Genomic DNA, 11,518 nt, shown 5'->3' with positions numbered 1-11,518 from the left:
CATTTAAAAGATTTTACTGTATCTTCCAAATAAATAATCAACATGAGAAATGCTGGATAAAAAATTATTCTTTAACATATCTGATCCCTTCCTCAATCATAGTTACCACCATTTGATGGCCCTTGAAACATTTTAATCTTGAACCCATTTAAGGCTGCTGATAGACTATATTTTGCAGTATACACTGACTGGGCTGGGTCCAGTATTTTTGAAACAGATTGTGCTGTTTAATGCTTCCTGAGGCTTAATAATAGCTTTATAAGAAGCTAACCTAAATAGATCATATCAATGGGAAAAAAATCTAGCAACTCCTGAGGTAAGAATTAGAGGATCAACTCTAAGACTGCCTGGATATAACTAATGTAGACGCTGGTGCTTTGCTAGAGCGAGTAGGGAGAAGTAAGCATTGCAACGGAAAAAGCTAAAAAAGGAAAATAATATAGGAAATGTAATGGCCAGGGGAAGATGACCTAGCTGTGTTCGGGGAACCGCAAGTAGAGTTGGTGAAGGGGATTGGGGGGAGTCAGGCTGGAAGTCAGGGGCAAGTCATGGATGCGAGTTTGCAATTTATTTAGTAATCACTTGAAAATCTTGAAGGGTTTTTGAGGTTGGGTGAGGTGAGCAGGAGATGACATGATGAGAAGTGTGCTACAGGAAGAATTAATCGAGTTAACATGTATAGGTTGGCTTTGAGTAAGACTGTCTCGGAAAACAAAGGGAATGATAGGGATTCACCCAGCATTTATTTATTAAGAGCCTTCTATGTGCAAGGCAGAAAGGCAGCATGGCTCAGTGGATAAAAGGAGAACTGTGAAGCCAAGAAGAACTGACACATGTTGGCTGCACGACTAGGGGCAAGTCCCTCTTGGTGCCCCAGACAACTGTCTCTAATATGAGTTTATAATGTAGTATATAGGCTGTGGTAGTGAAAGAAATAGACTCTTGTACTTACTAGTCAGACTATGAGAAGTGCTTAGAGGATGGGCAGCAATGGAAAGAAGTTGATAAATGAGACACTTGTAGAGGTGAACTCTCTAACTTACCTGAAATAGGTTGGGCATCTTTTTTTATCCCCATAATGACATTTCACAAATGTTTCTGTGAACTGTCTTATCGATGTTTTCTGTTACTATGAAATTTTAAATGAAAGGTTTCTTTTAATACTACTACCAGATGCCTCTGCATGTCTGCCCTGTCCTACCCTGGGGTGTGTGTGTGTGTGTGTGTGTGTGTATGTATATATATATTTATATATACACATATATAATATATATATATTATATATACACATATATGTAATACACACACACACACACACACACATATATATATATGGGGGGTGGAGCAAAGGAAGGATTCCTCATTCAGAAGGTTAACAAATGTTTTTCACTAAAGGGAAGTATCAAAACCTTTTAACAAAGGAAAATATAGATATTCTTTTTCACTGAGTGAAGTAAAAGGAAAAAAGCTGATTTTTATCATTCCCTTTAAAAATGTAATACATTCTTAATGACCTACATCTACCTTTGTCTGCATTAACTCATTGGCAATAAATAACATGTATATCATGGGTCATAGTTCATGAATCTTTCATGTAGAGGGCAACAAATCATACTTCCAGGAGTTAGAAACAGAGGCTGTAGAAAAAACACAACTGTAATCTCTGGGCTCTGTTATCCAGTATGAACAAAGTACGTAAGAGACCTTTTGAGTGGACAGGCACAGTTTTTGCCAGACAGCAGTGACTCCAGGCATTGCCCTTTTGCTGCTGACAGAAAAGTTCAAAAATTCCATCATGTCCCAGCTTCTCAACAGCTGATAAAGGTTAATAAACCTGAGGTTTAGGAAAGCTGTGTTTCTCAATTTTTTATGCTCCAGAATGACAGTCTATGTAATGTCCAATTGGCCCTGTCCCCCTGCTCTTCCTGCATGCTGCCAGGGGTTCATTTGCCTGTTGGTTTGCTTCAAGTAACGTACTAGAACATATGCTGTTGTGATTACTGGCAGGCCAAAGAATGCCCTTTTGGGAGAAGTGAGCCAGTGGCAATTAATACCAGTAAGAAATGAGATTTACATTGAAAACTCCTGAGAGCAAACTACCTGCTTTGTTGCATTCTAAACATTAATTCATACTTGGATGGGGAATGCTATTTCTTCTGAGAAATGTTGAAGTAACTAGGTGGTGAATTTTTTTAATGCAAAATTTGCTAAGGTGCTGTTTAAGATGACACAATGCTTCTTTGCAGGAGAAATTCTGTATTGTTCACACTCATAAACAAACAGCTGGATTTAGAAATCTGGAGAGAGTGGTCTGTGGGCTTTTTGTCTTGAATTCCTAAATTACTCCAAATGTACCACATGGGAAAATGCATTAAATGATTAAGACCACTCAATAATGTATAGAAATGTTGAGTGCTCATTTCAGATAAATTGTCCAACAGCCATTACCTAAAGAAAAAAGCAGAAGCATTTCTCCAGAGATGAGATACTACAGTATGAGCATAGCATATGATATATGCTGTCAGTTGGTGATGTGGTGGTTGGTTTTAGTTCACCATCCCACTCTCCCCAAACGCCTTCTCTTCTTCCTCGTGCGGTTTATCTGAGACAAGGAAAACATGTTGGTAGTCATTGCAATAGTCTAGGTAGTATGTGATGAAGAACTGAACTAGAACCAGAATTATGGCTGTGTGAGTGAAGAAGCATCATGAAGGCAGCAACAGCAGAATTTGGCAACCAGTTGGATGTGTAGAAAGAGTGTGAGAGGGGAGTTGAGGATGACACTGAGAGGGCAAACTTAGGTGACTGGAAGGATGGGGGGCTTTCAGTAGTAATAGGGAAGTTTAAAAGTGGTGCGTTGGGGGGGTAGAGTAAGTCACATGTTTATTAATCAAGACACTTTGAAAGTTCTTTTATTTTTCTTGTTGTGGCAGTGAATTTATAGCAGTTAAACTACTATATAAAATTATTGTAATTGATATCACTGGCATTTCTGAGGTCCACTTCCCGTTCTGATTACTGATTGCTCGTTTGAATAGTTCAGAAGTGAATTGATTCAATTGTACATCATTGTTCTTTCTTTTCTCTCATTATAGTTCTTTCTTTTTGCTTTTTTTTTTCTTCCCTAATTTTGATCCTTGTCCTATCAGATGGCTGGACAGACTACACAGAGAGCTTATTGAGAAACAACTCCTATCTCAATAACAAGTCTTTTCTTGTCTGTTAAGAAAATAATGTTAATGTTTTTGTTGTGCTATTTGATGCTTGCCAGTTGTTAGTATATAAGCTCCTTGAGGGCAAGGGCTGTTTTTACTGGGGAGGGAGATTGCCTTTCTTTGTATCCCCAACTTAGCACAGTGCCTGAAAAATTGTCGGTGTCTAATTAAAACTTGTTGATATATTGATGGATTTTTTTATAAGACAGTATTCAAGATATAAAGGTGTGAATCTTCTGTATAGTGTGAAAATCCTTGACCTCTCTCATTCATTTCTCTTGAATCATGCTTTTTCCATATTTTTATCACTGTTCTCACCTTCGCACTGAAATTACTGAGAATCAGTGTGTGTGTGTGTGTACGTATTTATATACAATATTTAATTTGAAGGATTTCATTAGGTTCTTTCTAGAATTTCTTTGCCTTATCTCCCTTAATATCTAGTGTTAGTGCATGACCTCTAATTATTTTCAGAGTAGTCTTTTTTGTAATTATCATCATCAGAGCAACAATATGAAATGATTGGACATCTCATGAAATAATAGTTCTAGTTGCCTTTAAGTAATGAAGCTCTCTCTGCTTGTAGTAGTGACCTATCACCCCATTTAACTACAACTTCCTTCTTTTTGTTTCATTTATAATGAGAATATCAAGACTGATATGATTCTGTTTTTTTTGTTTTTCAGCAGGATGTCCATGTGTTTGTTATTGGGTGAGGATCTCACATTTTTAAAGTATCAGCACTCAAATTCAAGTTTGTAGATAGTATAAAACACATCTTCACATCTCAACTAGATGATCACAATAATCTTCCAATTGATCTACCTGCCTCAAGTCTCTCCCCACTCCAGTCTATCCTACACACTGCTGCTAGTCATTTTCCTTAAGCATAGATCTGACCATGTGACTCTTCTACTCAGGCAACTCTAGCAATTTTCTATTGCCTCTAGGATAAAATATAAATTCCTCTCTTTAGCTTTTAAAGTCCTACATAACCTGTTCACAGCCTGTCTTTCTAGCCTTATTGGCCATTACTCTTCTTCCTGCACTCTTCACTGTATCCAAACTGCCCTTCTGTCTGTTCCTCATACACAACACTCCATCTCTAATCTCCATGCCTTTGCACTAACTGTACCACTTAACTAGAATGCACTACCTCCTTAACTCTGTCTGATAGAGTCCCATTTTCCTTCAGGACACAACTGAGGCACTATTTTCTACATGAAGCCTGTACTGATCCCCCTCTCCCCCAACTGCTAATGCTCTCCTTCTCAAACTACACTTTATTTAACTACTTTGTATATATTTATGTTTATTCACCTTACATTTCTACTATATGTATGTACAGATGTGCTTGCTTCCACTTTAAGAACACAGACTCCTTGCAAGTAGAGATTGTCTTATTCTTTGTATTTGTACCTCCAACACTGGTACATAGTAAGTGCTTAAGGAACACTTGTTGATTTTTTGAGTATGTGATTATCATCACCTTCTGTCTCTTTTCTGTTACTCTGCTATTTTTACACAGGACAGAGGACCATTTTGTCCTTTTATTTGTTTAATAGACTGCTGCAACCAGAAATTTCATCACCAAATGGCCATTCTGCTTGTGATTAGCCTCCCTTTGCTCATCTGGGTTGGTATTCAGAAAGCAGCCTTAGTTTTCTCTTGGGGCCATCCTCAAAGCCTTTCTGGAACTTGCCAGAGCTTGTGGTGCGCTGGTATAGCCGTGAAGAACCCAGGATCACTTGCAGATGAGTCACTGGAGTAGGACTTTGTAGAGGCCATTGTCCACACATCAGCCAGATTGCTATTCCTACAAGTGTTGGTCTGACTCCTTTACTCAAGAAACTGCAGTGGCTTCCTATTTACTGCCTCTGTTTTGTACTTCCCATTTTTCACATCCTAACCTCACCTTCTTTTTCCAGTCCACACTCTATATTCCAGTCAAACTGGCCTGGATGATCTCCTAGGTCTCTTTTAGATTTAAATAGATTGTTCTATACTCATCATGGGAAACATTGGATTCTTTCCCACCAAATAACCAGACCAGACATGGTATCACCTTAGGAAATATTCTTTTAGCTCTTTGGGCCTCCATGTAAGAAGTTTGTTCATTTTGAAGGCTGGGCAATTTCTACTGGAATCAGTTTGGACAACAAGCTAATAAAAAGTAGAACAACCTTCTGCATTTCAGACACCTGGTCCTTTCCATAGATCTCATTTGGATGACCCTTGAATCAACACTAAAACTGTATTTCTTCATGTAAAATTATCTGTCCCAATCAGGTTTGACTACCTGTAGATTCTGCATACATGCCAGAGTGAGGAAGTGAATTTCAGGAAAAAAAGTTTGTTCTCTTGAATTCGGTACCTAATTCTGTGCCCAAAGCAGCTAGGTGGTGTAGTAGATAGAGTGCTGGGCCTGTAGTTAGGAAAACTTATCTTCATGAGTTCAAATCTGGCCTCAGACACTTACTAGCTATGCGTCACTTTGCCCTGTTTGCCTCAGTTTCCTCATCCGTAGAATGAGCTAGAGAAGGAAATAGCAAACCACTCCAGTATCTGCCAAGAAAAACCCAAATGAGGTCACAAACAGTTAGACATGACTGAAAACGGCTGAACATGAATGTTATCCGCTGTTGGGACACAAAACCATCACTCGTGTTATTTCTAATCATACATCTATAATGTAATAAAGCCTTAGGTCAACCAAGAAGCATATCAATCCCTAGCTTAGCTAAAAACAAGAATAATCCAGTTGAGCACCAAGAACTTTTTACTGGTCATCCCAACCTGAGAAATCACTAGGTGTGGCATGGATTGTCCCTTTGGCAGGAAGATTGTGCAAATTGGGAGACAACCCAAAAATCCTCCTGGTTTGAGTTTGCATTTCGCTTCAGAAGCAGGCCACTGGAGGAAAGCCATCATTTTGGTTTTCTAATGTCTGACTGCAGAATGCTGATAACCTGAGGCAAGTTCGGGAGACTGTGACATTACACCTTATCACAGAAATGCATATGCAGAGAGGAACTTTGGCCAGAACATTATTAACAAATATGGAAAAAGCTTTAGAAAAAGACATTTGGTGAACTGAGAGGTTATTTTGGTTGAAATACTCAAAAGACAAGGAGTAGACAACAGTGCATACGTAACTTCCTAGAAGAGCTTCTGTGCTTGATGCCTTAAACTCTCCTTGTTGAATGAATCTGTGTGTATTTTCCTTAATCATCCAGTGAGGAAAATTACTTCAAGTTTTCATTGCATCCAGACATATTTAAAAATGTCCTCCATTGAGGTCAGCGAAGTAAGACTCTTATCTGTTTGAGCTTCCAAACAAATTTCAGTTGGAAATCTGTAAATTCTCCTTTGCAATTTAGGAGGCTCAGTGTCTAAACGGCAAAAAAAACCCTGACATTTTAAGTAATTGCTTTCCTGGTGCAGAATGTAATCACTTATTACAATGTGCTAATTAAATCTTTGAAACCTCCTGCTATACAGTTAATGCAGGCCAAAGACAAACTACATTTCTGGTGATCTATGAGCGTCTCATGTCTCTAAATACTTCTGTTGCCCTCCCATGGACTGAGCTCTTTCTTACCAAAACTGTAGACTATTTACTGACAGATTAACTGCTTTGTCGGGACCGTTGAAGTCTGGGTTGGAGATCTCCAAACATAAATCCAGTAGCTACAAATAAAGGGGTTCTAAGGACTTGGCCAGTCTGGGAAACTTTAAGTCTGAGGCAAGAACAGCTTGTCCTCCACCCCATCTTCTAGTCTTCCTTGTTAAATCTAAAATTGGTCTTTGAACATTTGATATTTTCCATTTTAGCTATAGTTTGAAGCATGATATATGAAAGTAAATTTTTTTTAGGTTAGCATCTAACTTTCTTTCCCCTGAAATATATTCCTCTTCTTATCTACCCTGTTTCTGTCCAGGGTACCATTATCCTTACATACTCAGGTTCACAGAACCAGGAATCATCCTTCACTTCCATTTCCAGTAAGTTGCCAGGTCTTGTTGATTCTACTAAAAAAATCCTTCACATATGTCCCCTTCTGTCCATTCATATGGCTACCACCTTATTCATATCATTATCATATCTCTGGGCATTATTACAGTAGCCTCCTAAATAGTGTTTCCTACCTCTCCTCTCTGCTTTCTGCAATCTGTCTTCCACCCAGCTGCAAAATGGATTTTCCTAAATACAGCTCTAACCACGTTAGTTGTCTGCTCTAGAAGCTTCAATGGTTCTGGATTTCTTTATTTGCCACTTAAAGCTCCTCATGATCTGACTCCAGCCTACTATTCTGACTTACTTCACATTATTGCTCCCACCACCACCCCACCCCAGATACATCCATCTTCACTTCGTGAGTATTCTATATTCCATTCATTTACTGTTGCCCCTTTGCACAGGCTCCTCCCCCAGGGCCCCCCAAATACCTTACCTCTACCTCCAGAAGTCCTGGCTTCCTTCAAGGCCCAGCTCAGGCTGTGTCTGTCTCATGAGTCCATTTCTAATTCTGTCCTCCCCAAGTCATTAGTATTTCCCCTATTCTTGATTACTTTTTATTGACATTGAATATATTCATTTGCACTCTTTTTATTTGCCTCTAATAGAATACTTGCTCCTGAGGGCAAGGGGCTGATTTTTTTTTTCTATCATTGTATTTCTTGTGCTTAGCACAGCACATTGTACATAAGAACCACTTAATAAAGGTTTGTTGAATTTAATTAAAGCATCGATAGCATTTATTGATCTCCAACTGTGTTCAGGGTATAGTAGAATTTAAGCCCATTGAGGGCAAGGAATAGTTTCATTTTTGTTTTTGTATCCAAAATGTCTAGTACAGTGCCTGGCATATACTTTCACTATTCTTCTGACTTTACTTCTGACTATCCTGGACATTCTGTGCAGTGCCCCAGAAATCTCTTCATTCTGGAAGCTCACTCCACCCTGCACTTCACATATTGGAAGTACTCTCTACCCCTGTCACTTCTCCATCTGATTGGATGTTTCTTCCCAGAACCTCCATTTTAAGGAAGGCACCCAGGCTGGCCAGGTCTTCATTACTCTTCAGGCTGTGATCCTGATTCTCCAGTTTCTTCTCTACAATACCTCCAGCAAGGTCACTTTTATATCTTCTTTCCACTTTCTCCTCTCTTTTCCTTTTTTGGCTTCCTCTTACGTGGTTATCTTCCTCCATTTCAGTGTAAGCTCCTTTAAGGTTGGGGCTATCTTTCTTTCTGCTTTTACTTGTGTCCCCAGGCTTATCATTGTGCCTGGCACAGAATAAATTCTGAGAAATGCCTGGTTACTTAACTTGGTCCTACATGCTTAACAAATGCTCGTCAAATTGGAGGCTGGATGTTTCTTGTGCATCATGTGAGAAATACTGACTACCATAAAATTAGAAGATAGTGATACTACTTAGGTGATCAGAAGGGTTGGGGACCCTCAGCATGGGAGTGCCTACAACATGTCTTTACTCCACCTTGGGTAAACCATTGAGTTTATATGAGTGTGCAGTAGAACAAAAGTGGAATGGCAAATGAAAAGGGGACCCATCTCTCGTGATAGAATTACTTATCAGCAAATATTTCCCTTTTCCATGTGTCTACTGCTTCTAATTTCTTGATTTGGAATGATTGAGAAGAGTGAAATAGTCTGTTTTATTAAGGGCAAGCTGAGTGTAGTAAAAGCAGCATTGAATTTGGAGTAAGAGGACTTGAGTTCAAATCCTTAAAATGTCAGTTACTACCTATGCTATTTTGGGCAAATCACTCAATATTTCTTGGCCTTGTTTTCCTGATCTGTAAAATGAGGGTTCTGGACTAGATGACCTCTTAGGTCCCTACTAACTCTAAATCTATGATCCTAGATAAATTAATTTTCACCACTGTTACCTTGGAGAGGGAATCACGGGAAGATTGCCAAGAAATGAAATTCTAGGCAGCATGGCATAGTGGATAGAATACAGACCTTGAAATCAGGAAGGTCTCATTTCAAATTCTATCTCTGATACTTGTTAGCAATGTGACTATGGGCAAATTTCTTCACTTTCTTGACCATCAGTTTCCTTATCTGTAAATGGGAATAAATGATACCTGTAGTGCCTACCTCATAGGGTTGTTGTGAGGTGTGAATTATCTAATCTCCATGAAGTGCTTTGAATGTCAGTTATTTGTGTTGTGACAGGAGATTTGTGCTAGGTATACACTTGGTGGTGCTACTGAAGTTGTAATGACCACATCTGCCTTGTTGTACTGCCTTCTATAACCTACAGAGAGGCAGGCTATTCCTCAATCAATTGACCAAATAGAGCTTGTGTGTGTGTGTGTGTGTGTGTGTGTGTACACGTGTACACACACAAATATATTTATACAGTAAACATATATGCATATGTATATGTATGTATGTTTTGACCACCAAGTGGCACTACAAGTGTGCCATCATTACAATGGTTATTTCCAAGAGAATTTAGCCAGTTTTTGCAAAGGCTATAGTACTTCTGTTCACCAGCATGTGCTTACCAGTAAACTTCTGACTACTCTTCTGTTCCCCTACACAGGCTCTGTCACAGTCTTGGAACAGCCTGGCTGACCCCAGATTCTATATAGATCCAAGAGTAGTATTTGAATTATGCCCAAAAGTACTAAAATTGGTAAACCTCTTCTATCTTTTCTTAGACCCCACTCCACATTAGAGATTTTCTGCTCCAACCAAGCCTCTGTATTTGATTTCATTCTAAACAATCCACAGGGTATTGATGACTGTTTTTACTTTTTAATGGATAAAATGCTTATTAAGAACTGCTTTGTGGAACACTCAACTGATCACCTCCTGCCAATCCTTCTGACCATTTCTCAGAGTGGAAAACCTCCTGCGGTTATACTTTCTGATTCCCCCACCGACAGTAAAAAGTTTGAATGCAGGAGTTAGCAATCTCAACTCTCTTTTCAAAGGTCAGGGGCCTCAGTCAACTAGGGTATCAACTAGGGAGACATTGTGGGAGGGGGGATTTTGTTTGCTCTGTCTGATCGGCCAATATGGCTCTTAAAAGCTGCTCTTCCCAGCACCCTGGAATCCATGTCAGCTCTCCCATTGTCCCAGTTCTATCAGGTGGGAGGGTAGAGTCTTAGGAAGCTCCTGCAGGGGTGGCCCCACCTAAGCACAGCACCTAATGGCTTCTCTGTGGGCCCTTGGGGCCAATAGAGTGTGTGGCTTTTATTTTTTTCTCTCCTATACCCTGAAACTCAGGGCAAGAAAGCTTTTGAAGGGCAAGGGAAATGCAGATTCTGGGATTTTCAGAGTCTATTTATTCACATTCATCTTCTTCTTTCCCAGATATGTGCATATCCAGCCCTAATCTCTCCTGAGCCTCAGTCCCACATCACTTGATTGGTCATTGGACATTTACAGTGGCATGTCCTAGAGCAGGTCTGCACAACCTGCAGCATGCCAAAAGTTTTTGGGTGGCCCACGAAAAATGTAGAGGTTCCTCTATTTTGTGCAGGCCTGTCCTAGTGACGTCTTCAACTTAACGTCCAAATTAAATTAGTCTTTACCCCTAAACCGTCCCTTCTTCCAAGCTTCCCTATTTTTGTCCAAGATGCTGTCATCCTTCCAGTGTCTCAAACTTGTAACCTTGGAATTACCCTGGACTCCTCTCCCTCCCTCATCTTACATTTTTAATCAGTTGCTTAATTTTGCCATTTTTACCATCACAGCTTTTCTCCACTCACACAGCCTTGGCTTCAATTCAGGCCCTCACTACTCATCTAGATAATTGCAGCAGCCTCTTAATTGGTCTCCCCACCTTAAATCCCTCACCACTTCAGTCCAATCCTACGCACTGCCATCAAAAGGATTTTCCTTAAGCACAGGTTTAACCATGTTACTCCCCTATTCAGTCAACTTCAGTGGCTCGCTACTGCTTCTAGCGGAAGAAAAAAATATGAACTCTCATGTTGAGTTTTTAAAGTCCTACACAACCTAGTCCCAAACCTCATTGAACAGTATCCCCTCCCCCCACACCCTGCAGTACAACCAAACTGATTTTCTATCAGTTCCTCACACACAACACACTCCATCTCCCATCTTTGTGCCTCTGCATTGATTGTACCAGTATGGCTAGAATGTGCTTCTTCCTCATTTCTGACTCAGAAAGTCTCTTTCTTTATTTAAGATGTAGTTGAAGCAAAAAGGGAAAAAAAGTCACAAAAAAAGATGTAGTTGAAGCACCATCTTTTGTATGAAACATTTCTGGATTTCCCCCCCCACACACACTCAACTG

The sequence above is a fragment of the Phascolarctos cinereus genome, unplaced genomic scaffold (genome assembly GCF_003287225.1).
Source record: "Phascolarctos cinereus isolate Bilbo 61053 unplaced genomic scaffold, phaCin_HiC Scaffold_8;HRSCAF=390, whole genome shotgun sequence".
NCBI lineage: Eukaryota > Metazoa > Chordata > Mammalia > Diprotodontia > Phascolarctidae > Phascolarctos > Phascolarctos cinereus.
The sequence above is the reverse complement of the archived record's forward strand: the minus strand, read 5'-3'. Positions refer to the sequence as shown.